We start from the raw sequence: 25,321 nt of genomic DNA on the forward strand, positions 1-25,321 counted from the left end.
TGTAAAATGGGAATAGCCACAGTACTTATCTCACAAGGTTGTGAGATATGAGATTATACATCTACAGTATATGATTATATGTATTACACATAATCTTAGAACAGTGGCTGGCAAAGAACAAACACTATATACTGATATATATATATATATATATATATATATATATATATATATATATACTTTTAAAAAGTATCCTAGGGTGAGTGGCACTGAGAAGCAGGGGCCTTTATTGTAGGAGGAAGGTTGTGGTAGGGCTCCACAAGATTGATTTCCCCCAATTTGTACAATCCCTTTAACATCCAGAGATGGGAGGACCAACCAAAGGAGTCCAAAAGTGGAGATTTGGAAGATATAAGAAACTGACAATTTTAATTATCTACTCTGTCTGGTGCTGTGCTAAGTTCCTTCTAAAATAAAAACTACTGTTTATTGTGTGCTTCATGTCCTCTTTCATTCTATCTTCACAACCCTGTGAATTAGGGTCTATTAGCCTTCCAATTTTACAGATGAGGATACTGAGGCTCAGAGAGGTTAAGCAATTTATCTGGGATCACACAGTGTGGAGCTGGAACACAAACTCAGGTATTTTGACCCCAGACATGGGCCACCCTGCTCTACTACCCCTCTGTTATCTCATTTACTCTTCACAAAAGTACTGAAGGGTAGGTATTATCTCCAGTTTGGAGATGAAGACATTGGGGCTCTGGAAGGTGAGGTGGCTTGCTCGTGGTCACACAGCTAGTTGGAGGAACCAAGACTCAATCCAGTTCTCCATCCACAAAACCAGTGCCCCTGAAATCTACAGACCCCTGGAGCTGTCCAGAGTACCAGATGGCCTCTGTTCAAAGCTGTGCCTGTGTGGGCCAGGGAATCTTGAGCTGGCTGTCGGAGCCTCTATCACATGGTACCGTCTCCCTGTGCCCCTGTGTCCTCTCTAGCCTTGGTGCCCCCTAGACCAGCTGCCAGCCAAGTGCTCTCTGGCCGGTCCTTTGCCACTTCCCAAGCCCAGCTTCTGTTGGGACTTGGAGATTTCTGTACTTCTCTGCTCCTTTGTCACCACCCGGGGTCCCAAGGATCCAAGTGACGCACTTTGATCTTTGGGGACGTCACTGATTGGTCAGATTGGTCATATGCCTCATCCACAACCAACCACCATGAGTGCCAGGCACGATGACAGATATTTACTATTGACTATTCCATATCCATTCTTTAGAGGATGAAATTATATATGAGTTATTATTCATCTCCTTTAATCCACTCTTTGATCAAGTATGGTTATGCTCCTTTTAGAGATAAGAAAAATAAGTCTCAAGTGACTTGCCCACAATCACATAACTAGTTAGTAATGGAGCTGGAATTGGAACCCAGGGGATGACAAAACTTTGCTGTGGAGGGGAAGCAAAGACAGCTGTTGAATAAGGTGAGGATTCAGGAAAATTGTGATGAAGTAATGTGCTTTTAAAGAGCAGAAAGAAGGATTAATTTTGGTTGCATCCCTGAGGAATTCTAGGTGGGTCTGACTTACCTTGGCCATTTAGTCTCTGCTTCTCATTTTCATGATGAAATATGGCCTGAGGAGAGTATTCTTTCTGTGAACAGAAAGAAAGTAGGTAGAGGTGAGGACCCTCTCTTCCCTGGCAGGGGAGGAATGAAGTGATATTCATAGGGTTGCTGAGTTCCCACAGGAGGGACTGATCAAGGTTGAAGTCCTCTCCAGAGAAACAAATTACTATAGTCCTTGGAGTGTGTGTGTGCATGTGCGAATGTGTGTGTGTCCACACACGCACATGCACACATGTTGAGGGACATTTATAAGACATGCTCTTTTAAAAAAGTTAATTTTTTGAAGAACAGCTATAGATTTAGGAAAAAACTGAGAAGATAGTATAGAGAGTTCCTTACATCATGCATCCAATCATTCTGTTAACATCTTATATGTATGTCGATGTACATGTATGTAGGGTGGCAGGTGTGTTACAATTATTGAGCTAATATCAATATATTATTATCAACTGAAGTCCATACATTATTCAGATTTCCTTAGTTTTTACCTAATGTCGTTTTTCTGTTCCAGGATCCTATCCAAGACACCACGTTATATTGAGTTGTCATGTCTCCTTAGGCTCCTCTTGGCTCTAATAGCTTTTCAGACTTTCTTTGTTTTTGATGACCTTGACAGTTCTGAAGAGTACTGAAATCCATATTCTTTTATGTTGAAGTCTTATCCATGCTGTTGCCTCTACCTGAACTACCTTCTCCCTACCTTCCTGGCAAACACCTCTTCCTTCAAGGGCCAATTAAGACTTCAGGGTTTGGTCCTTAGACATCTTCTCTTCTCTCTCTAAACTCTCATGACTTTTTTTTTAATGTTTATTTATTTTTGAGAGAGAGAGAAAGCATGAGTGGGAGAGGGGCAGAGAGAGAGGGAGACAAAATTCGAAGCAGGCTACAGGCTCTGAGCTGTCAGCACAGAGCCTGACATGGGGCTGGAACTCACAAACTGCAAGATCATGACCTGAGTCAAAGTCAGATGCTCAACCGACTGAGCCACCCAGGTGCCCTTAAACTCTCATGACTTTAAGAACAACTCTAAGCTGAAGATCCCCACATGCATATTTCCAAACCAGACTTTCACTCTGAGCTTAAACTTTGGCTAACACGCTGCTTGACGTATCCACTTGAAAGTCTAATAGGCCCTACTCACCATGGCCCAAACAGAACTGTTGATCACTCCAACTTCCAACATGTTCCTCCCCTGTCCCCCCTCTTGTCAAGTGACTCCACTCTGGCTCTGTGGCTCAGGCAGGATCCTGGGGGGTCCACTTTGCCCTGTCTTCCCACAAGTACACAGTCCTCAGATCACCAAGGCATGATGAATCCACCTGCTGACATCTCTTCAATCCATCCAGTTCCAATGCCCCAATCCTACCCCAGGCACCACTGTCCTGTGCCCGAATGCCTGCAGTAGCTTCTCTTCTTTTAAGCTGTTCACCACACAGATTCCAGGGCAAGTTTTTAAATGTAACTCAGACTCCACTCCTGCCTTACTGAAAACCCGTTGTTGCCTTCCCTTTGCATTTCGGGACACACCTTCTTCTAGCCTATAAGGCCTTCTCAACCCAGACCCTCCCTGCCACCCTTTCAAATCCCAACAATCTGTTCCTTCAAAGGTTCAAGGGCTTGTGGTGGTTCAGGTCCTGACACACAAAGGTCCTGACCTTGTGAAACTGGCATTCTAGTGGGGGAGCTAGACAATAAGCATAATGAATAAGTAAAGTAGATAGTATGTTCCAAGGTGATGGATACTGTGGAAAAGAGAAATGAGAATAGGCAGGGAGAAGGTTAGTGGTAAGTGGGGGAGTAGGGGTAATAGGTGGCTGCCCAGAGGGTCTCATTGAGAAGGGGAGGTGTGAACACAAACTTGAAGGAAGTGGGGGAGTTAGCCAGACAGATATTTTGGGCAAGAGAGTTGCAGACGGAGGGAACAGCTGGAGCTAGGGTCCTGCGGCTGCAGTGTGTGCCAGAAGGTTCAGGGAAGAGCAGGCTGCCAGGGTGGCTGGAGTGGAGGGACGCAGGAGTGGTCACATGAGGGAAAGTCAGCGGAGAACGGGGGCCACCTTCCTCCACACATCACACTCCAGCCTCTGAGAATTCTGCTTGGGTTCCTGAAAGCCCTGATGTTTCTCACCTCCTGCTTCTGCACAAGCCATTGCCTCCACCTGTGCATATTCCCCAGCTCTGCCCAGTTCCTCCTGCTTATCCGTTAAATCTCAGCTGAAATGCCATTTCCCCAAGGAGGCCCCCTTAGATCATGTGCTCCAGTACCCCAGACTTCACTTATATGACTCCTCACCACTGAGTTATGATTGTTCGAGCCCCACTTCCTCCACCAGACTATACAAGACTTAAGGGGGAAGACCAGGTTCACAGCTGTCTCCCCAGGGCCTACTCCAGAGCTGGGCTTGGCTTGGATGTGGGATAATGATTTGTTGAAAGAATGAATGAAGTGAATGAATGAATGAATGAATGAGTGAGTGCATCCACACAGGGAGCTCTGGTCTGTAAGGAGAAAGTGGGCAATTCCAGAGAGTAATCCAGGACCAGAACCCAGGGAAGTCCTCTGCTGTCTGCTCAAGGATTATTCAGGGTGCACAGAAGGGGCTGGGGTCCTGATATTTCCCCAGGGTGCTCCCATTTTGAACTCTGCCACCCAGGAGGGCATAAAAAAGGGAGGGTGTCTGGGATTTGGCCAAGCTTCTTTCGTGGTTTTTAACAAAGGGATTAAGAAAACAAGTAACTTCATCCGTGGAAGAAAGCTCCAGAGGGCTTGAAGGGGATCTGAGCTTCTTCCCACATCTTCCTACAGACCTGGGAAGTGGGGCTGGGGCCCAAGGGCAACCTTAGACTTACACAGCCAGGATTTTATCAGGAGAAGCTCTAAGACCTGGAGTTCAGAGTTGTCCCTTGCACACTCTCCAACCTCCCTTGCACGAAAGACTTGTTGGAAAATCAGGCCATCACGTGTCCAGTAACACGCGATGTGATCCAGGCAGATTCCTCTCTCCCTTCAATGACTAGAGTTCAGTGAGCAAGAAAACACTCCACTTGCATGCAACCCCTTGCAAAGGCAAAGATGAATCAAAAAGCTGCTTGGATCTTTTGCTGATGCATTACTGGTAACTAAGAGTGTTTCCCAAGGACTGTGCTCATAAATACAGCCAGTTCTCATTTGCTCACACAATTTAGGGACTGGAAGATGCTGGCTTAGTTATAATTTTGGTTAGTGAACATCAACATACATGATTGCCAGAGGAAATACTATTGTGTATGGAACAACATACCCAACTGTGGCTGGGCAAACTCAGTGTGTTTGCATTTGTATTTCTCCTGACTTCTCCGTTATCCCCACCTGCTTCTTTTTCATGTCTCAATTGTTGAGAGAGTTTTTTGGGGTTGGTCCCTGGGGACGTTCAATGAGCCTATCCTCCAAAGTTTCCTCTTCTCCACTTTGCTCTGCTACTTTCCCTGAAGGCTGATTCCTCTATTTGAGAAGTGCCAAGGAGACTATGGACCCATCACACATCCTGCTTAGTGTTCCCCATAGGATACACGCACCAGGTAACACTTAAGTGACCTTGCTTTGTTTGTTAAAAATTGAAGTGTAGGGACTCCTGGATGGCCCCGTTGGTTAAGCGTCTGACTCTTGGTATTGGCTCAGGTTGTGATCTTGCAGTTTGTGGGTTCCAGCCCTGCACTGGGCTTTGCCAGCACAGAGACTGCTTGGGATTCTCTCTCCCTTCCCCTCTCTCTGCCCCATTCCTGATTTCTGTCTGAAAATAAATAAACAAACATTTTTAAATAAATTGAAGTATAGCACACATACATAAAATGCACTAATTTCAATTGTGTGGCTCAACAAAGTGTTACATATTTGTTCACCCTCAGAGCCACTCCAAGATTGAGATATGAAACATTCCCTGCACTGTAGAAGACTCCCTTGTTCCCCTTCTCAGTCAATGCCCACCTTTTCCCAGAGTAAGCACTAATTCTGACCAATATCACCGTAGATTTCTCTTATTCTAGAACTTCATATGAATGGAATCATAAAATTTAGTCTTTGGGACCTGGCTTCTTTCACTTACCAGCATGCTTGAGATTCACTAATGTTGTTGCCTGTATCAACATCTCATCTGTGGATGGACATTTGGGTGGTTTTCAGTTTAGGTTATGACTAATAAAGCTGCTCTGAACAACTTTCTATGACTTTTGGGGTAAACACAGTGCTTGTTTCTGTTGGGGAAATACCCAGCAGTGGAATGGCAGGTCATAAGATGGGTGAATGTTTACCTCTTGTAGATGCTGTCAACCGTGATTGTATCAGTTTCTCTGTTGTGCTTTTGACATCTTCACGACATAGATTTTTTTTTAAACACTTTGAGATCACTTCTGTGCACAATCTTTGGGATCGATGGGGGAGCGGAAGGAGGTATCAACAAAATTGCATCTTAGATGAACATAATGGACCTGAATTTTGACTTTGGAAGAGATGAGGGTAGGACCTCAGAGTATTTGTCCTTGTAACCTGGAGTGTATCAGGGGTGTGTGTGTGTGTGTGTGTGTGTGTAGGCATCCTTTTTTATCCCCCCACTCCACACCATTAAACTCTAAACACCCTGAGAAACAGGAATGTGACTTATTCAGGAATATGTCTTCAGTGTCTAGCATATCCTGGCACATAGATAGGTGCTTATTTAAAAAAAACAGTTTAATAATTGTTGCAAATATTTATTGAGCATGTCCTAGAGCTGAATGCTGTGATAAGACTTTACCAATATGGCTTCACTTAAGCCTCATAATAGTCCTCTGAGATTCGGTAAGAGTGGGGCTCTTGTTTTATGGATGAGGAAGGAAGCTGGGGCCTTCAGCAGCTAGGATACAAAGCTGGCAAGTGGCAGTTCTGCGGTTAGCCTGGAGGCAGTGTGAGTGTGTGGTCTTTGCCACATTCACAAACTGAATGTGTGTGTGCTTGCGTGTGTGTGATGGCAAGAGCCTGCACCTCATTGTACAGAAGAGGAAACTGAGGCTCAGAGAGGTTAAGGAACCCTTCTGCATGGAGTCAGCTGGGCCTGCCTCCCTGCCACGCTTTTTAAAAAATATGTTTTTTAATGTTTAGTTATTTATTGTGAGAGAGAGAGAGTGCAAGCAGGGGAGGGGCAGAGAGAGAGAGGGAGAAAGAGAGAATCCCAAGCAGGCTCCACACTGTCAGTGCAGAGCCTGGTGTGGGCTCAAACTCACGAACCCTGAGATCATGACCTGAGCCAAAATCAAGAGTCGGATGCTTAACTGACTGAGCCACCCAGGCACCCCTGCCATGCTAACTCTTAAAGGTGGAATTTTTTTAATGTTTATTTTTGAGAGAGAGAGAGAGAGAGAGAGAGAGAGAGAGAGAGAATGAATGAGCAGGGAAGGGACAGAGAGAGAGGGAGACAGAATCTGAAGCAGGTTCCAGGCTCTGAGCTGTCAGCACAGAGCCTGATGCAGGGCTCGAACTCACAAACCGCGAGATCATGACCTAAGCTGAAGTTGGAAGCTTAACCGACTGAGCCAGCCAGGTGCCCCAAAGGTGGAATGTTCTTAACATGGACCTTTGGCTTCTACCCCCAACTCCCATTCCCCATTCCTGAGCTCATGGCCACTGGTTGTCACAGGACCCTCTCTGAGCCTCTGCCTTAGTGCCTCACTCTCACAAAGTCACTGTGCTGTGTGAGGCAACACTGGCCTCCTCCTTGTCCTTCATCCCCAGGGACCAAGAGAATCAAACCTGGCAATCCTTCCTTTAAAGTGCTGGGCACTGCTTGGAGAGGGCCAAACCCTGGGACTCGCTCCTTTCCAGGGGTCCACTTACATCACACTGGTGTTGGGTTCTCAGCTGAGTGCGGTAACCAGGGCACTGTCTTCTATCAAAGGAAGCCTCCGTGGTTCCGGTCTCCAGGGTCTTCTCACTGCTCCATTCATTTCAACCCCTCAGGCCTCGGAGGCCTGGAACTCTGCCTCTCCCGGAACCCAAGCTAAGGCATTGGGCCAGGAGCACCCCCTACCCAGCCGCCAGAAAAGCCTTCCTCTCCTGGCCTGAACTTGGTGGCTGGGCTGCTTAATTATCCTTGAAAGCTCTTAATGTATTTAAACATTTGGAATAACCTAATTGCACACAAGTTTAAAAGTAGCATTTCTCCTTACTGCCCCTCCTCAAGCCCCATCTCACCCCTTCCCCAGAGTTATTACTGGTTTTTTTTGTTTGTTTTTTTTTTTTTTGATGCTGTGTGTGTCTGTTTTGGTCATTTTCCTGCAGATTGCTTTTTAAACTCTATCATATGTCTTCTAGATATTTCTATGTCAATACACATAGATCCTCTTGACTATTTTGATCCACTGCAGTGTATAATACAGGGTGATGCCTACAGTTGTTTGTTTGTTTGGTTGTTTTTCCCCAACAAATCCCTTTAGTTGGACATGTAAGTTGTTTCTAATTTATCACCATTACAAACAATTCTGCTCCAAACATCCATGTGTTTACCGCTCCATGCAGGGATGTGGGCGTTTCTCTAGGGCAGACACTGAAGTGTAAATGCCAGGCCAATGCTAAATTTTAGCAGGTGCTACCAAATCACCCTCCAGAATGGCTGTACCATTTCACACGCCCACCGTCAGTGTCTCAGATTACTGGGTTGTCTACACCCTCACTAAGTCTGGGTGTTATGAATCTTTAAGTTTGTCTACTGAAAATGAGTCTATGATATTAGTGGTTACTGTTGTGGGAGGCGATAGTGGTTGAGAAGGGGCACGAGGGGGCTTTTGGGATGCTATTGATGTTCTGTTTCTCGATCTCAGTAGCAGCTACACAGATATTTTAAATTTCTCAAAATTCATTGAGTGGTACACCTATGATGGATTCACTTTTCTGTATGTATGTTATTCTTCAATAAAATGCTCAAACTGTTTCCTCCCTCCCCCAGTCCGATAGGTGACAAACAGCATCCCACAATCATTTTTTTGGAGGTTGTACCTTCTTTTGTTGGTCCATGGGCCTTCTGGATCCCTTCTGGAATATTTTAGTTCTGGGTCTTAGAGAATGGTTTTTCTGACAGAAGAAAACCCCTTTAAGAAAGGGGAAAAGATACTTGACCCTCCCTGAGCACCAACCATATGTTTTAATGCTCACAGCAGACTTTCAGGATAGATGCCATATACCCCAGGAGGCTGGGGCTCAGAGCAGTGAGGTGACATGCCCAAGGTCATGAAATTGTCTGACTGCAGAGTCCTATCCTCCTTGTTACCCTTTAAACTGCCTAGGTGACAGGCATTGGGCTAACCATACAACAGGCATGATCACAAGTAATCCCTGCAACAGCCCAGTGAGGTATCTATATTGTCATCCCATTTTACAGATGAGAACACAGAGGCTCAGAAAGGTTAAATAACTTGCTCAGTTCATCCTGTTAGTAAGTGGAGGAGCAGGGTGAGCCCAGGTCTGCCTGGCTCTAATGCTGTGATAAGGCAGTTCTATCCAATAGAATGTTCTGAAATGATGGAAATGTTTGATATCTGTGCTGATGATATGGTATCCATGAGCCACAACTGGCTATTTAGCACTTGAAATGTGGTTCATGCTTCTGTGGAACCGAAATTTTAGTCTTATTTAAATGTCATTAATTTAAGTAGCCTGTGTTGGACAGTGCAACTTTAGAGTCAGGTCAGGAGAAGGAGAAAAACTGTAGGGTGTAAGTGCAGATAACCAAGCAGCTGCCCTTGTGGGAAGCCAGCCAGCCCACCGGGAGGGACCCCCTCCTAGTGGTCCTCACAAAGCCCACACACAGCTACTTCTCTTTTCAGGCACCAGAATCATGCTCTGCAGCAAGAGCCAAAGCTTTGTACTCAGAAGTGGCTGTAACACAATGGAAAACAATGAAATCTTGCCATTTGCAACTACATGGATGGAACTGGAGGGTATTATGCTAAGTGAAATTAGTCAGAGAAAGACAAATATCATATGACTTCACTCATATGAGGACATTAAGATACAAAACAGATGAACATAAGGGAAGCAAAAATAATATAAAAACAGGAAGGGGGACAAAACATAAGGGACTCTTAAATATAGAGAACAAACAGAGGATTGCTAGAGAGGTTGTGGGAAGGGGGATGGGCTAAATCGGTAAGGGGCTTAAAGAATCTACTCCTGAAATCATTGTTGCACCATGTGCTAACTAACTTGGATGTAAGTTATAAAAAAATAAATAAATTATAGGAAAAAACCCAGAAGTGGCCATAACAAACCTCTCAACCTAAGACTCCGTTTCCTCATGTATTAGATGGATATCAGAATAGGGCTAGTTTTAAGATTAAATGAAAGAATACATAGTGCCTGGCACATATGTGACATTCAATAAGCTATTTAACAGTCATGCTATTATCATAATTATTGATCACAGGCTCACTTGTAAGGTTTTTCATTATATAATGGTAAAGCATGGGGCGCCTGGGTGGTTCAGTCAGTTAAGCGTCTGACTTTGGCTCAGGTCATAATCTCATGGTTTTTGAGTTCCAGCCCCGCGTTGGGCTGTGCTGACAGCTCAGAACCTGGAGCCTGTTTCAGATTCTGTGTCTCCCCCTCTCTCTGCCTGCTCATGTTCTGTCTCTCTGTCTCTCAATAATAGATAAATGATAAAAAAATAAAAAAATAATGGTAAAGCATATTCATGCTAATAATTTAAATAATGCAGATGGGTATAAAGTGGGACCTAAAAATCCCCAAATACTTTAACCCCAAATCCCTCTCCCAGATGAAACCACTGTAAGTAGTTTCTTATGTGCCCATTCAGGAATTATTTCCACTTTCATAAACATCTAGAATAATTCTGATCTATCCTTTTGAAAAGTACAAAAGGGATCACATGAAATGCACTATTCCATTACTTGTTTTTTTATCACTTTATGATATCTCAAGGGCGTTTTTCCACACGTGTAATTCAGATTCACAGCATTATTTCACTGTCTGAACAATGTTTCCCGGTAAATGTTGTTCGTAACTTATTTTGCAGGTCCTTACTGATGGACATTTAGGCTGTTAGCATTTGTTTTGCTATTGTGAGCAATATTTCAATAAGTACTTTACACATGTCTTTCTGTATATGGGTAAGTGCACCCACCAGAGGGAAAATTCTTACCAGTGGTATCCCTGGGTCAATGGTTGGGATATTTTCAACTATGATAGATCTTGGCATATGTAAAATCTCTTTTTAAACCTCTCAGGAGCACTGGTATTTAAAAGGAATGTTCTAGTAGTTTCTTCTGAAAAGATTCCTTAAGCCCTGCTAATAATCACCCCTGGAATGTATTTGCTGGGTGGGTTTTGAATTTTGGAGAAATGTTTTCTTTAAGTAGATCTAGTTTGTGTGGTCCCTGTGGTGTAGGGTCATGGACAGGGCAGGAGAGGGGACTTGGCCAGGGGGCACCCGGAAGTCAGGGAACTGGATCCCCACTAATCCCACCCCCATCCTCTGGCTGGCTGCTGGAGCCTGAGGGCAAAAACTTTGCCTTCCTGTGAGACCAATCCTATAGGAAGCAGGGCTTTGCTGCTTCTGAACTGACACTCTAGGGGAGCCACTGAGCCTGTGGATCTGGTGGGGCAGGGGGAGGAGAGGAGACACCTGAAGGGCCTTGCCAAAGATTGAACAATGGTGATTCTCAGCAGGTGAAATCCAAACAGCCCACAAGTGTAAGAAAAGATACTTGGCCTCCCCAGAAACCAAAGAAATGCACACTTGGGGCAACAATGCAGTATTTTTCACCTATCAGATTGGCAAAAATTAAAAAAAAAATGATACCTAGTATTGGAGACTGTTGGGATACCTAGTGTGGGGAAACGGACACTGCTGCACTCCTGGAGGGAGTGTTGGTAGTACAGTCTTCCTGCAGGGAAATGTGCACATCCCAATATCTATACTTTTCCATTTCTAGGAATGTGTTTTCAGGAAGTAACTGAACATATGCACAAGGATATGTGCTCAAGGATTTACTTTAACCAGCATTATTTATTCATAATAGTAAAAAGATTGGCAATAGGGTGACTGTCTAGAGATAGGGGATTGATTAAACAGTGTTATCTCCATAAAAAGTAAAACAATCTTTGGCCAGAACTGATGCTGTAGACTTGTGTTTACTAACATGGAAGATATCCACTACCTCTATATGAAAATCAAGTGGAAAAAAAACAGGTTACAAAATAGTATTTGTAATTCCATTTTTCCTGGTAACAAAATTGGTTATATGTATATTATTACATATGCAGTATTATGCTATGGAGATAGCATATTAGATATACACATATGTTACACATATCAATTATATATATGTTTACATGTATAGATATGTGTGTAAATGTGTCTACATATGTACATTATGTGAATTTATGTAGGAAATGTTTAGAAGGATATGAATGAAAATGTCCCCAGTGATCATACTAAAGGGGTGGGAAATTTTATTCATTCATTCATTCATTCATTCACTCATTTTTGTCATTCTCTGCATTTCCTGAGGGGTTTATTCATTTTTTGGCAATAAGCTTGTATTGTTTTTATACTAGGAAAAATTATATGTTAATATTAATTTATTAATATTAATTAATCAGCAAAGTAAGATGATAAATTTGTCTCAACTGTGTTAGCCAGTCTAAGTGCGACTATCCTCTCATACCAAGACAGTCCACAACTCTTCTCCACTTTAGAATCCCTCTCTGATCCCAATAATAATATTGTAATTATTAATTACAATAATAATAATGAGGAAGAGGAGGATCATGATGTCCGTTTATTGGGCACACACTGCATGCCAGACATTGGCTGGTACTTCACATGTATTCTTTCATTAGAGATGTAGATACTCTCATGTCTTTGGATTTCCTAGGAGAGCCTGAAATGGGGACTTTGTGCAAGTGATTTATTGAGGGAGGGCTCTCCTAGGAGGTCTCTGTGAAGGAGTAAGGGAGGGAAGAGGATGGGGCAGGGTAAGTTCGGCAAAGATGGGGGTTCAGCTGAAGTCTAGTCTCAGTCTGACCCCACGAGGAGGTCTGGACTATACGTGGTACTACGTTGTCCTGCTTTGAGGCAAGAGGACTGGCCTTTTATCCCTCTACATTAGTTGGTCATTGGTTGTAGGACAATGGGAAGGGATAACCAGGCAGATGGGCTCAAGCTCCCAAATACCTCTGGGAGAGGCACCTTCCATCAGCCAATCGTTCTAAGAGTGCAGCTGTTAGCTGCCAACGCTCACAGTACCTGGCGGCTGGGTGTGCTGGACTACTACAGGGCACCTGGGTAGAGCACTGACCTACATATTATTATCCCCATTTTACAGATGGGGAAACAGACTCAGAGAGGTTGAATGACTTGCCCAAGGTTATTCAGTTGGTAAGAGATGGAGCCTGATTTTGAACTCCGGTCCAAAGCTTTTGCTCTGAGCCCTGAAGCCAGACTGCTGGTAATTTCACTGCCCCAGCATGGGCCCCCTCCACTGGCTCTCCGTGCCTCACATTAGCGTCTCTGCCGATAAGCAGTTCCAACCTGGGCTTTTGAAGAAGGGAGCCACAAAAAGCCTTTGTGTTTCTGCAGAGGTCCTTGAAGGTTGTATGTTGGTGGAGCTGGTTGCTAGGAGACATTTCTCAAGAAAGTTTCCTTTGGAAAATGAGCTCAGGCTTTGCCCATAGCCTCACACTATTATATCTGGGAGAGAGACATCTCAGCCTGTGTTTCCTCTATGGTATTAGCTGTGGATCCGATTCCCTCTCCAACTGGTTTTTCCAGGCCCCAGCCCAGAGTGTATCGTGGCTGAAAACAGCTCCTTGGCCAGACAAACTCAGAATCATGGAGAGAAAGAGCCCTTTGAGATGACCTGCCTACCCTCCCCATTATGCAAATGGAGAAACTGAGGCACAGGGAGTTGAGGAGCTCACCTTGTGAGCTAGTGGCAGGGTCATGATTTGTGTCTGATTATGGCACGAGGCAGCCCCCCCCCCCCCCACCGGTGTCTGAACCCTGTATGGTGAAGACAGCAGGAACTCCGTATGTGAGGACAGGGTGCATTTCTCTTTATTAATCCTTGGGTTTCAAAGCCTTCTGTGGACAAATGATTACTTTGCTCAAATGGAGATGAGCAGCTGGCATTAACTGGGCATCTACTCTGTGCGAAAGCCTAGAGTAAGTAAGTGCTTTAAGGTCTTTATCTGCTAAATCTGACCTCTGGACCACCTTGGGGTTCATTTCTACTGGCTGTTTTTTCCTTGACTAGAGATCATGTTTTCCTGTTTCTTTGCATGTCTAGAAAATTTTGATGGTATACTGGATATTGTGTGTGTGTGATGTGTTATAGAGACTCTTGATTCTGTTTCCTTTTGAAGTGTTAAGTTTTGTTTAAGCAGACAACACAATCACTAGCTGATCCTTTTGAAATCCCATGCCCTTCATTTTATACTTGATTAAGGGAGATTCATGCAAAGCTCGAGCTGTTTCCCAAGCCTCCCTAACTTGGCAGGACTCACCTTTAAACTCTGGCTTCTGAGGATATTGAAGGATTTGGCTTTAGCTTTTGTTAGGGCCGGTCTAGAGGGGTCCTTACACTAGAGCATGGTCCTCACTGCGAGGGCACAGCCTTTCTGGTGTCTCAGCTCAAAGCCTGCAGTGAAGGTCTCTCCAATGTCTGCCAGCACTGCTTGACCGGCAGGATCTGTTTGCTCTCCACTCCCATAACAGCTGGTCTCTGCTAAACCTTGGATGGTTTCATGCTGTGCACGCACAGTCCAGCCTTTGGGCAAGGACTTGTGGGGTGTGGGGGACCCCCACATAGACTTCTGGGGCCCTGCAGCTATGCAGCTCCTTCCTCTCCAGTCCTATGATTCCTTCTTTTTTTATTGTCTCAGTTACCCAAACTCGAATCCCTGCCTCCTGAGCTCAGAGGGACTGTTGCATTCTGTTTAAGCTCCACTGCCCTGTGCCATGCCTGGGAGATTGTCCTAGGATGAGAACCCAGGTGATGAGGGGCTCACCTTGTGAACCCCATTCCCTCAGAATCACAGTGTCTATTGTCCACTGCCTGCTCTCTGAAGACAACTGCCTCTGCTTTTGAAGTGTTATTTTTGGTGGGAGGGCTGGTCTGGTACTGGGTCCTTCATTACAGCTGGAAAAGGAAGTCTACCTCATAGCTGGACACTCTCTCTCTACATTTGTCTTGGAACGTTTACTAGGAGCCTGAGAAAAAGGGCTAATTAGCATCATTTAATAAGCAAGGAAATTTAGATTCAGAAGGGTGCAGTAACTTATCCCAATAGCAAAACAGGCCAAGTTACTGAAAAGAGTTTGCTAGGGGCACCTGGGTGACTCAGTCTGTTAAGCGGCCGACTCTTGGTTTCGGCTCAGGCCATGATCTCAGTTTTGTGAGTTTGAGCCCCACATCAGGCTCTGTGCTGACAGTGCAGAGCCTGCTTTGTATTCTCTCTGTCTCCCTCTTTCTCTCTGCCCCTCCCCTACCCATGGTATCTCTGCTTCTCTCAAAATAAATAAATAAGCTTTAAAAAAAAAGAGTTGGCTAGATTTCAGAGCCCATATTTTGTCCTTGTACTTTCAGTGGAAAAGATAAAATAAAAACTAAATTTCACAGTTACCATCACCAAAACAGCAGCGTGTTCTGAGCCAGTTCACCTATTTTCCTATATCCCATCTCTCACCATGTACCTTTATTCCTGTTTCTGCCACCGGCCCCTGTTCTGGCTGTTGTCCCCTTTCACAGGGAGGATTATAGTTGTCTCCTATGGGGCTTCCATTGTATTCTTCCTAGAACACTTTTGCTGTCTTATTGTCTTGCTCCACTGACTTCAGTGGCTCCCTATGACTCATGGCCCTTCCCAAAGTGTAGAATTGGGAACTGCACCTTAGGGAATGCTATACCTCACAGCTCTCCTCTTGGAGATTCACGGCTGGAAGTGTGAACATGAAGAGGCTCTGTAGGAAAGAGACCTGTTTAATTGGGCTTCACCCAGTCTGTTGATCCTGAAACCTTTAGCTCATCTAACCCCTATTAAAATCTTGTGGAACATATTAGAAAACTTTGGACCACAGAGTAAAGGCTAGTATTTTCTGTCTGCATTCCAGTCCTACATTTCAACCTACTCTTTCAATTTCATTTTCCATGACTTCTTGTCACAAGTCACCCTCCCCCCGTACCTATTTCCCCCTCCAGTCTTCATACCCCTCTAGCTGTAAGAATGATATAAGCCTGCAGCTGCTGGGAGTTTCCCTGGAGGGGGACTGGTCCAGCAATGAGGTCAACCAGAGGAAAGCGGAACCATGAGGAAGAGAGGGACCAGGTCCATTTAAGACCCTGGATGCAGCCTTGCCTGAAGCCATTTCTCCTAGACTTTCAGTAATAAGAACTGATGAATTATTTTTCTTTCCCTCTTGACTCCAGACTCCTGCAACCAAAAGAGCAAACAATAGCCTGAGAATCCTATGCAGGGCTCTTTCCAGAACAGCTCCATCCTCATGCCTTAAATAACAACAATTAACCTAAGAGCCAGGCACCTCACCTGTACCAAACCTGCAAGGTGATAAAAATATCCCCAATTTACAGATGAAGAAATTGGGGCTCAGGGAGGTTGAGCCACTTGCCCAAAGTCCCACAGCTGGCAGGTGGGAGAGCTGAGATTTGCCTCCTGCATCTGGAAGGAACCACCTAGTCCACAGCATGCAAACCTGGCCTGGATTCTAACTACCCAGACTCTCACGGAAGTGGCATGGGAGACACCTGGGCTTTCTGGAACGGGGCAAAGGCAAGGAAATCAGCAGTGAGACCTGGCCCCAGATCCCATTACGCCAGGGGAGATCACGTTTCCCCCGTTCCGGCGCCATGAGCAGGGCAGAGAAGCGGGCAGGCAGCCACTTCCCTGGTTATTCAAGTAGAAAATTACAGGTGCCCAAAATAGCCTGGGCATTCTTTTATTTATGAATAAGCAGCAACTCTGTGAAGCTGGAATGGGGCTTATATGTATTTCTTTCCTTTGACCACCTTCCTGAGATCTGCAGAGATCCCTAGTTCTTTCGGGGGGCTCTCTCAGGAGTTGGGGGAGCTGGCAGGATTGGAGTGGAGGTGTTTTCAGGGTACGGTGATGAAAAAAGGAGAAATGAGGCCTCACCATGCAGGGGCTGGGGATGCCCCAGTCCTGAGGCTTGAGTTCCCAGAGGGTGCAGGGAATGGGATAGCAGGCCTAGGTCTGTCCCAGCTATCCTCTGCTGTGTGGCCTTAGGCAAATGGCTTACCCCCTCTGGGCCTCTATTTCTTCTTCTGTAAAATTGAATGAGTCCTAAATGCACAGAAAAGTGTATTTTCTTCTGAGCATAAAATTAATACTTGCTCATTGTAGACAATGTAGAAAGTGCAAAAAAAAAAAAAAAAAACCCCAAAAACCAAAAAAAACCAAACCAACACAACCCCACACAAAAATGACCATTATATCCCCCATTGTCTCTCCCTAATTAAGATAATCAGGATTAACCTTTGGTATATATCCTTCCAGTCTTTCTTTCCATACATGCATTTAAAAAACGGTTGGTAGAGCACGATACCCGAGCCACTGTGCTCTGAAAATGGAACCCTCACTTATATTACAGTCAACAAATATTAGTCAGTCAACAGACATTGTTGAGCACCGTCCTTGGCCCTGGGTGGCTTGGAGACAGCTTTACTCCAACATCCCCTACATCCTCTTTCTGTTTGTCCAGCCCTCTGGCAACAACCCCAACCCTGGGTCCTCCCTCAGAAGCACCTGAGGGGTTGGTGAGGCGGGAAAGTCATTTTGCAGGTCTCAGACGTGGATGTGGAGCCCAAGGTCGGGCCTGCAACCTGCTGGTGCGGACATCTGTGACCTTGCCCTCCGGCAGGCCTGTGCACAGAAGGGCTGGCCTGGCCATGGCGTCTGGACCTCTGACTGTCCTCCCTGCTGCCCTCTCCCGGGGCTGTGTGTTGACTAGTTGATATGTAAAGGGTGCCTGGCACATAGTGTACAATCAATAAGTCTCAGCTGCTGATAGGACTGTTACATCATTACTATTCCTAGTGGGGTCTAGGCAGCCTGAGGCCATTCCCTCTCAGAGACTCTGGTTGGTAATGAATCTGAGGAGACAGCTGAGTCACTTGCAGGATAGAAATAACAAGAGCATCAATGATGACTGCTTCCATTTATCCGGGCAGCACCTTGCTGAATCATTCCATTTGCTGCTTACAGCCACCCGAATAAATGAGTGTCATCAGTGCCCACGCACAGGTGAGGAAACCGAGGCTCAGAGATTTCAGTTAACTCTCCCAAGGCCACACAGCTGGCAGGTGGCTAACAGGGACTTTATGCCAGATTTGTCCTGTGCAGGATCCCTGGTCCCTGAGGCTCAGCCTGTTGGGATGAGGAAAGCCTGGTCTCTGCCCCTGGCGTGCTCACCTGCTGGTGGCAGACGCCCTGATTTGGAACTTTAAGTTCCCTGTGTCTGCTGAGGGGTAGAGGGAACTCCGGGGTCAGAGGGAGCTCCGGAGCCCAGCTCTGGCTGGGGGCTCTGGGGTCAGACGGCCTTCGTATAGATTCCTACTCCCACACCTTTGAGCTTTGTCACCTACCTAACTTCTCCCCACCTCAGTTTCTCACCTGGAAAGTGTGGATAATCAAAGCGTTGGCAGAGGCTGGAGCTGGATGACATGAAGCTCTTAGCACAGGTGTGGGGCGTAGTAAGTGCTCAATAAATACAGTGTTAATCACTTTCTCACTGATGTTATTCCCAGGGGACTTACTGAATTTCCAAAGGCCACCTTCCTTTGCACCAGAGTGGTGGGCAGGGCTGTGGCTGGTGTAGTTCAAGGAAACCCCAGCCTCCCGCCAGCACTTGGGGTTGGCTGCTTTGTGCCAGATGCTGCCCTCGGGCTGGGCTGCTGCAGACACGAGCCCCAGTGTGAGAGGAGGTGGCAGGAAAGAGGGGTTCCTGCCCAAAGGCTCCCCTTCACCCACTCTACTTCCCCCTCCCAACCTGGGATCAGCAGAATTTTGACAGCCAGCCTTGCCCTCCAGAGATGGTGCTGTTCTGAGCTACGGCGCTCTAGCAGGGCCAGCCACGACGGTGATGCTTGCCCACCCTGGATGGCTCCTTCAGCCCGCAGGCACTCTTGATTTTCTGCAGTGCGTGTTTATAGGCGGGACCCTGACACGGGCTCATCCCAGAGAGCCTTGACAACCTGACGGAGAAAAGCGGGGGAACTGCCGCTTCCGGGCTTGATTCCCGGGCTCTGGGTGGCCCACCCATGGCCCTGGGTGGTGATGTTCGGGCAAGTGTGTGGTTCAGACGGTGGGCTCTGAGGCGGCCTCCTGGGTCCGATCCCTAGGTTCACCACTGACCTACTGTGTGGCTTGGAAAGGCCCCTGACCTCTCTGAGCTGTTTCCTGTCTGTAAAATGAGGGTAACTGCAGCACCAACTCAATGGGGTTGTTGTGAGATGGTGCTGTGTAAAGTACTCGGATGGTGCCTGCCACGTGATGATTAACTAAATGGGAAATGATTATTTCCTTGAAATGAAGTTGTTGGAAGCCCTGTGGTCCGAGGTGCCAAACTGCTTTGTGTGAGAATGAAGAAATCCAGGAGACAAGTCACACTGTGTGGGTTGTGTTTCCTGCAGCAGTGATTCTCGACTCTGGAAACAACCTCCCATAAGGGTCTGATGGCCACGTTCCCCCTCGCTGGAAAGTCTGTCTGTCCTCACGTACACACAGCGTTTTCCACCCAACTTCATAGAAACCCACCCAGCCACCTAAATGTGGAATTCATCCCAGGAAAAGGACATAGGATGTCTATCAGGGCGTGGAAGAATAAAAGAATAACTTAAATTCTCTCAAATCAAAGATTCTTCAAGCAGATGGTGGCATGTCTGTATCAGGGGAATACTATGTACCCACGAAGAAGGGATTGACACGAAAGGATGCCCCCCACCCCAGGGTTGAGTGCCCCAGGGCCATTACCTCCCTGTGAATGGGGGAGGGAGGGAACCGGGAGGAGGCACCGCTCTCTGGAGACCATCTCTACCCAGCCCTCCCAAGGAGCTCAGCCTCCCATGACTGTCGAATCCTCGCTCTGGGGTTGTGGAGCCTTTGCTGGGCAGGAGGCAAAGGCAGGAAACTTTAGCCCTTACAGCCAGTCTGAGGTCTACATGTCACGCCTGCCGCACACAGCTTGCTGGCTCAGCTCCTGCTGGCGCTATGGCCCAGGGAGGCAGCCCGGAGGCTCCTGGCCGCAGCACATCAGGCTGGGGGCAGGCAGAGGGGTGCCCACAGACCACGGTGCCAGTGGGCAGGACTGGACCCATGAAGTCACCCCAGGATGTCTCTCCCTCTCTCCACTGTTAACCTGGCTGAGACTGATGAGACACCCTTGGAAAAACTGCCACTGGAACTTTCCACTAACCTGGCTCTGGAATGACAGGATTCGGAGGAGAGGGAAGCCCATGGCCATTTCATGGCCAACTTCTTAGCTGACTGTCTGTGAGTCAGATGACACTCACAGAGAGATGTTTGTAGTGCACAGATTAAAAATAATTCCAGTGCCTCCAGGCTGTGGGATCTGGGAGTCCTGCTTAGAATTTTTTTGCACCGATATTTATGAGTGGATTGGACTGTGATTTTCTTTTCTTTAACTGTCCTTGTTTAATTTTGATATCACAGTTATTTTATCATAGGGGCACCTGGCTGGCTCTCAGTAGAGCATGTGACTCTCAGTCTTGGGGTTGTGAGTTCGAGCCCCACGTTGGGTGTAGAGATTACTTAAAAATAAAATCTTTGAAAATAAAATGCAAAAAGTTTTTTTATCATAAAAAAGGTGGGAAGTGTTCTCTCATTTTCTGCTGTTTAGAAGACAGAGTATAAAACCAAACTGATGAATTACTTTAAAGCTTAATAGAACACACCTATAAAAATGATGATCTGATGGTTTCTTTATGGGGAGATTAACCCATGGCTCAATTTCTTAAAGTGTTACTAACTACTCAGTTTGCTTATTTCTCCTTAAGCCAGTTGTTCAGCAATGTTTTCTAGATGTTTCTAGAGAGTTTAAAATTTTACAGGCGTAAAGTCAGCTGTATCATTTTCTGCCATCTTCTTCAAAGAACCAACTTTGAGCCATACTGATCTTTGTTATCACATATTTGTTTTCCAGTTCTTTCATTTCTGCTCTAATTTTTATTTTCCAGTTACTTCTGGAAACTACTGGAACTACTTCCTGTTACTAGTTTTTTAGATTGGTTCTGCTGTTCTTTTACCAACTGCTTAACTTTGACATTTGGCTCATTAAATCTCAGCCTTCTTTTCTATCTGCTTTTAAGGTTATAAACTTCTCCTTAAATACTGGGTTATCTGTGTTTTGATATACAGTATCTTTATGACCACTGAGGTCTGAAGATTTTCTTAATCTCTTCGTTGATCAATCTAGAAGTGTTTCCTATCTTCCAAATATATTTTAGTTTCTTTTTTGTTTATTATTGTCCTTTAATTATGTTGTTGACCTATACCATGATGGGTAGGATACAGATGTTTTGGTATCCGGATTTGTTTTGTAAGGTAGAATGTGGTCAACATTTGTAAATACTCCATGAGTGCTTGAAAACGTTTGATAGGTTTCCAAATACATCTTTTAAATCAAATCTGCTTTAAAAAAAAAAGAAAGAAAGCAAAACCGTAATGAGACACTAGTATCTATCCATCAGGGTCACAAAAAATTAAAAAGCGTGAAAAGTAGAAAACATTGGCAAAGATGTGGGGTAGTTGAACACTGATACACTGTCTGTGGGCGTGTAGTTTGCTGTAACCGGTCTCCTTTATCTAGAAAAGGTGTGAAGGGCGGCAGCACAGGTGACCCCAAACTATGCCACTTTGGCATAAGGATTATTTTGAGCTAGAGACACTTGAAAAACAGCAGGTACCAGAAGGGTACTCTGCCCCCACCTCATCTTCCTGAAAGCAGGAGATAAGACTCCCGTGTCAAAGATGCCTTCCCTACACCAGGAAGAAAGAAACATTTTTATCACCAGAGACGGGATGGAGCTGAGAGAAATCTATACAAACAGATCTTGTTAAGATAACCCTTGTCTTCCTTTAATCTCTCCGTATGTTTCAGTCACTTTCCCACAATTGCTATTTTTTGTTCAACTTGGTGTAGAAGCACTTGGGTCTGTGTGCTTTTGGGGGCTTTGTTTTCCAATGGGGACTCTCATGAACCTGTGAAAATCTCTAAGCTTTTCTCCTGTTAACCTGTCTTAGGTTGATTTAATTCTCAGTCTTAGCCAGATACCCTAAGAGGGTAGAGGTAAAATTTGTTCCCTCGGACTTAGTGATCCCACTTCTGGGTCCAGAGCTGAGGGATACATGGGTCCCCTGAGACAGAGAGAGAGAGAAAATTCACAGCAACATTAGCGTAATGGCACCTGATCACTTTGTGGAATACCAGTGCCAGTTCAAGTCCTGAACCTGTGGTTGGCAGAAACATCTCTATCGTTTTGAGATCTTGTTTTTTCTTCCTCAGCTCTGGGGCTGTTGGGGGTAGAGGGCTTCAGGGGTAGAGGATATCAGGACATCAGGAAGGGGGCTGTTGGTCTGTGGGGACATTTCCATGCTGGCATCTCAGTGTAGTCATTTGTAGATAGCATAATTTGAATTTCCGATTTGCTGGCAGCTAATGGTGAAGGCCTGTGAGAAGGATGCCTCTTCCTAATTCCTGTCAGTCAGTCATTGTGGCCTGTACTCTCTGTCTCCCTGAGCACACTGTGACTGCCTCAGGCCTGACGCAGCATCTGGCTCGGAGCGGATGCTCAGGAAATATTTATGGAGTGAAGGAGTGAGTTCCCTCTATGACAGCTATGGATTCATTAATTTATTCACTCATTCACTCATACCTATCGTATATCCGACCTGCACTAGGTCCTGAGCGTCCAGAATGAGTGACAGGTAAGGTCCCTGCCCTTAGAAAGCTGACAGGCTGGTTGGGAAAGCCAGGTATGAAACAGTTAAAGAAATAACCAAAGAAGGTGATTTCAGATGGTGGTAAGTTCTGCGGAGCTCCTACAAGACTGGAGACAAAGATGGGGGTACTTAGCTAGGACGGGGGGTGGGGGGTTGGGGAAGGCCTCTCTGAGCTGAGCCCTGCACAGTCCAGCCCTGGGGAGAGCCAGGGAAGAGTGCACCAGGAAGGAGGAACAGCAGAGGCAACGGCTCTGAGGTGGGGAAGAGCTTGGTGGGTCGGAGAAACACACAGAGTCCAACATGGCTGGATTAGAGTGAGTGAGAGCCAGTGTCACAGGAGGCCACAGAGGGGGCCACATGGGGGTCACAGAGGGCTTGGTGGTTGTGGATTTCCATGTATCTGCTCTCCAAGGGTTTTACCCAGGAGAAGGGAGGACTAGGCCTGGAATCAAAATGACATGTGGGAAGTCACCCCACTGGACAGGAGCTAAAGGGACCTGAGGCCCCAGGAGAGCCACTGGCAGAGGATGGATGGGTTCCAGCTATGCTAATGTATGACTTTAGATGCGTAAGAAGAGTAGAGGTCCAGTGGGTGAGGGTCACAGATATGGGTTGCATTGTGTCCCCCCAAAGAGATATGTTGAAATCCTAGCCCCTGTACCTGTGGAGGTCACCTTAGTTAGAAGTAGGGTCTTTGAAGACGTAATCAAGTTAAAACGAGGTCATTAGGGTGGGCACTAAGCGAGTATGACCGGTGTCCTTATAAGCAGAGGAGACGAGACACAGACAGACAGGAGAATGCCACGTAATAGTGGCGGTGGCAGAGACTGGAGTGATGTGTTTACAAGCCACAGAGCAACAAGGGTGGCTCACAGCACCAAAACTAAGAGAAAGGCAAACAACAGATTCTCCCCTAGAGGCTTATGGGATCACAGTCCCGCCAACACCTTGACTTCAGGCTTCTAGGCTCTGGAACAAATTTCTGTTGTTTTCAGCCACCTAATTTATGGTAGGTAGGTGACTGGGGCGGCCCTAGGAAACCAGTATGTCCCTCCACGGTCCCCGGTTGTGACCACAGCGTCACCATGGGCCCTTCACAAACTGACTGCTTTGGGGCCTGCTGATGGCAGGATTCTCCATGAACATCTGCCACATCGTATACCCCAATATGACCCCGAAGTGTTCCCAAGAGCTCAGGTGCATAAGGAAAAACTCTTGGGTGGGTCCCCCACACAGCATCTCCATCTGGTTTCTGGCCGAGTTCTGCAGGTTCTGGGTATGACATCCCTTGTGGGACACCCCATGCCCTATCCTAAGCTTCCATGGGAGCAAGATGTCGCTAAGACCAAGCCAGGCTCTCCCGGCTTCCCTGGGGCACCTTGCTGTTTTCTTTGGTCTTGTCTTAGATTTTAGATGACAGAAGGAAAGTTCTAGCTCCTTGCCCTTTCCCTACCCCCCAGGCCCTGAGATCTGATCGCTCACTTAAACAAAGCCCCTCGTTCATGTCAGCTTAGGAGACACAATGTTCTGAAAGCAGATCCCTGGGGCCCAGGGAGGGAGCTGCCTTTTTGGATTCTTGCCTTCTCAAAAGCCGGCTTTTGATTTGGCCCCTCCTGCCCCACCTCCAAGCCCTTTCATGAAGGAAATTAAATTCTTCTGAACTTTAAGGTCGCTCTTCAACCCAGCTCCCAGTGGGACTGGAGCCACCACCAGCTAGTAACTCTACCCAACAAGGTGAAGATTTACTCTGGCTTTTGAGCGTCATGGTTTCATCCAGATACTTGAAAAACAAGTCAATGAGCCGTGGAGCCAGAGGCATCTGGGTTCAAGGCCTGGTTCTGGCAGTTAGTGGCTGTGTGGTCTTGAGCAGTGAGCTCAACCTCTCTGAGTCTGGGTTTTTACCTTGGTGAAGTGGGGACATACATATGTATGTGGCTGGGTTTGTAGTGAGGATTCTGTGGGAGTTCAATGACTGGAAAGCATTCATATTTTTACCTTCAAGAGATGCCCATTTTACAGATGAGAAGGAAGGAGGTCTGAGAGGCCTGGTGACCCCTGAGACTGCTGAAGCATGTGGAGTGGATTCAGTTCAGCTTATGGGTGCAGGCCAGGGTTGGCTGTGCTGTGCAAGGTCTCTGCAAACCTTTGGCTTCTGGAGCGTGTGGGAGGAGCCTAAGGCCATCTTGCATTAATATGACTTCCTCTGACCCCTTCAGGGCTGTGAAATGGGGGAGACAACCCAGGCCGGCCTGCAGAGAGGGGCTATTGCCATCATGTACGTGGGGTCCTGGCACTGCATCCTTTGGGGGATGCATGTTCTCACCTCCCCGCTTCTCCCTGCCTCATTTTGCCCCCTAAAGCAGTGAGTTGCACAGCTACCAACCCTGCATTGACAAGGGAGGAGTGTGGAAGCCCAGAAAGGGAGACCATCTCATCCAGGGTGGCTCAGGGCCTTGAGGTGAAGGTTTTTGCTTATTGGTGGATGAAAATTGGATTAAGAGGATGTGAGTGATGTAAGGAAGGAATGAAAATAATGTCCTGCCCTCTACTGTCCTGGAAGGATTTGCCCCTCATGGTCTGAGCATGAGGTAAAGCCTGCCATCTTGGTTCCTTCTCCCCTTTTCCTGTCTAGAGGCATTAAAACACATGGGAGTGGAAAAGAGGCCCAGAGGGGCACTCAGAGGGTGTGGGGAGCAGAGGGGCAGAGGTTGGGGAGAACAGGCTTGGGGTCTGCTCATT

The 25,321-nt window shown here is 46.3% G+C and overlaps 1 long non-coding RNA gene across 1 annotated transcript in view; it reads left to right on the forward strand.

The window, feature by feature from the left end:
* Positions 1 to 25,321, forward strand: part of LOC125158322 (uncharacterized) — a 112,902-nt gene that overhangs the window by 61,880 nt on the left and 25,701 nt on the right. The gene's annotated exons all lie outside the window — the stretch shown is intronic.

This window comes from Prionailurus viverrinus, chromosome A2 (genome assembly GCF_022837055.1).
Source record: "Prionailurus viverrinus isolate Anna chromosome A2, UM_Priviv_1.0, whole genome shotgun sequence".
Classification (NCBI taxonomy): domain Eukaryota; kingdom Metazoa; phylum Chordata; class Mammalia; order Carnivora; family Felidae; genus Prionailurus; species Prionailurus viverrinus.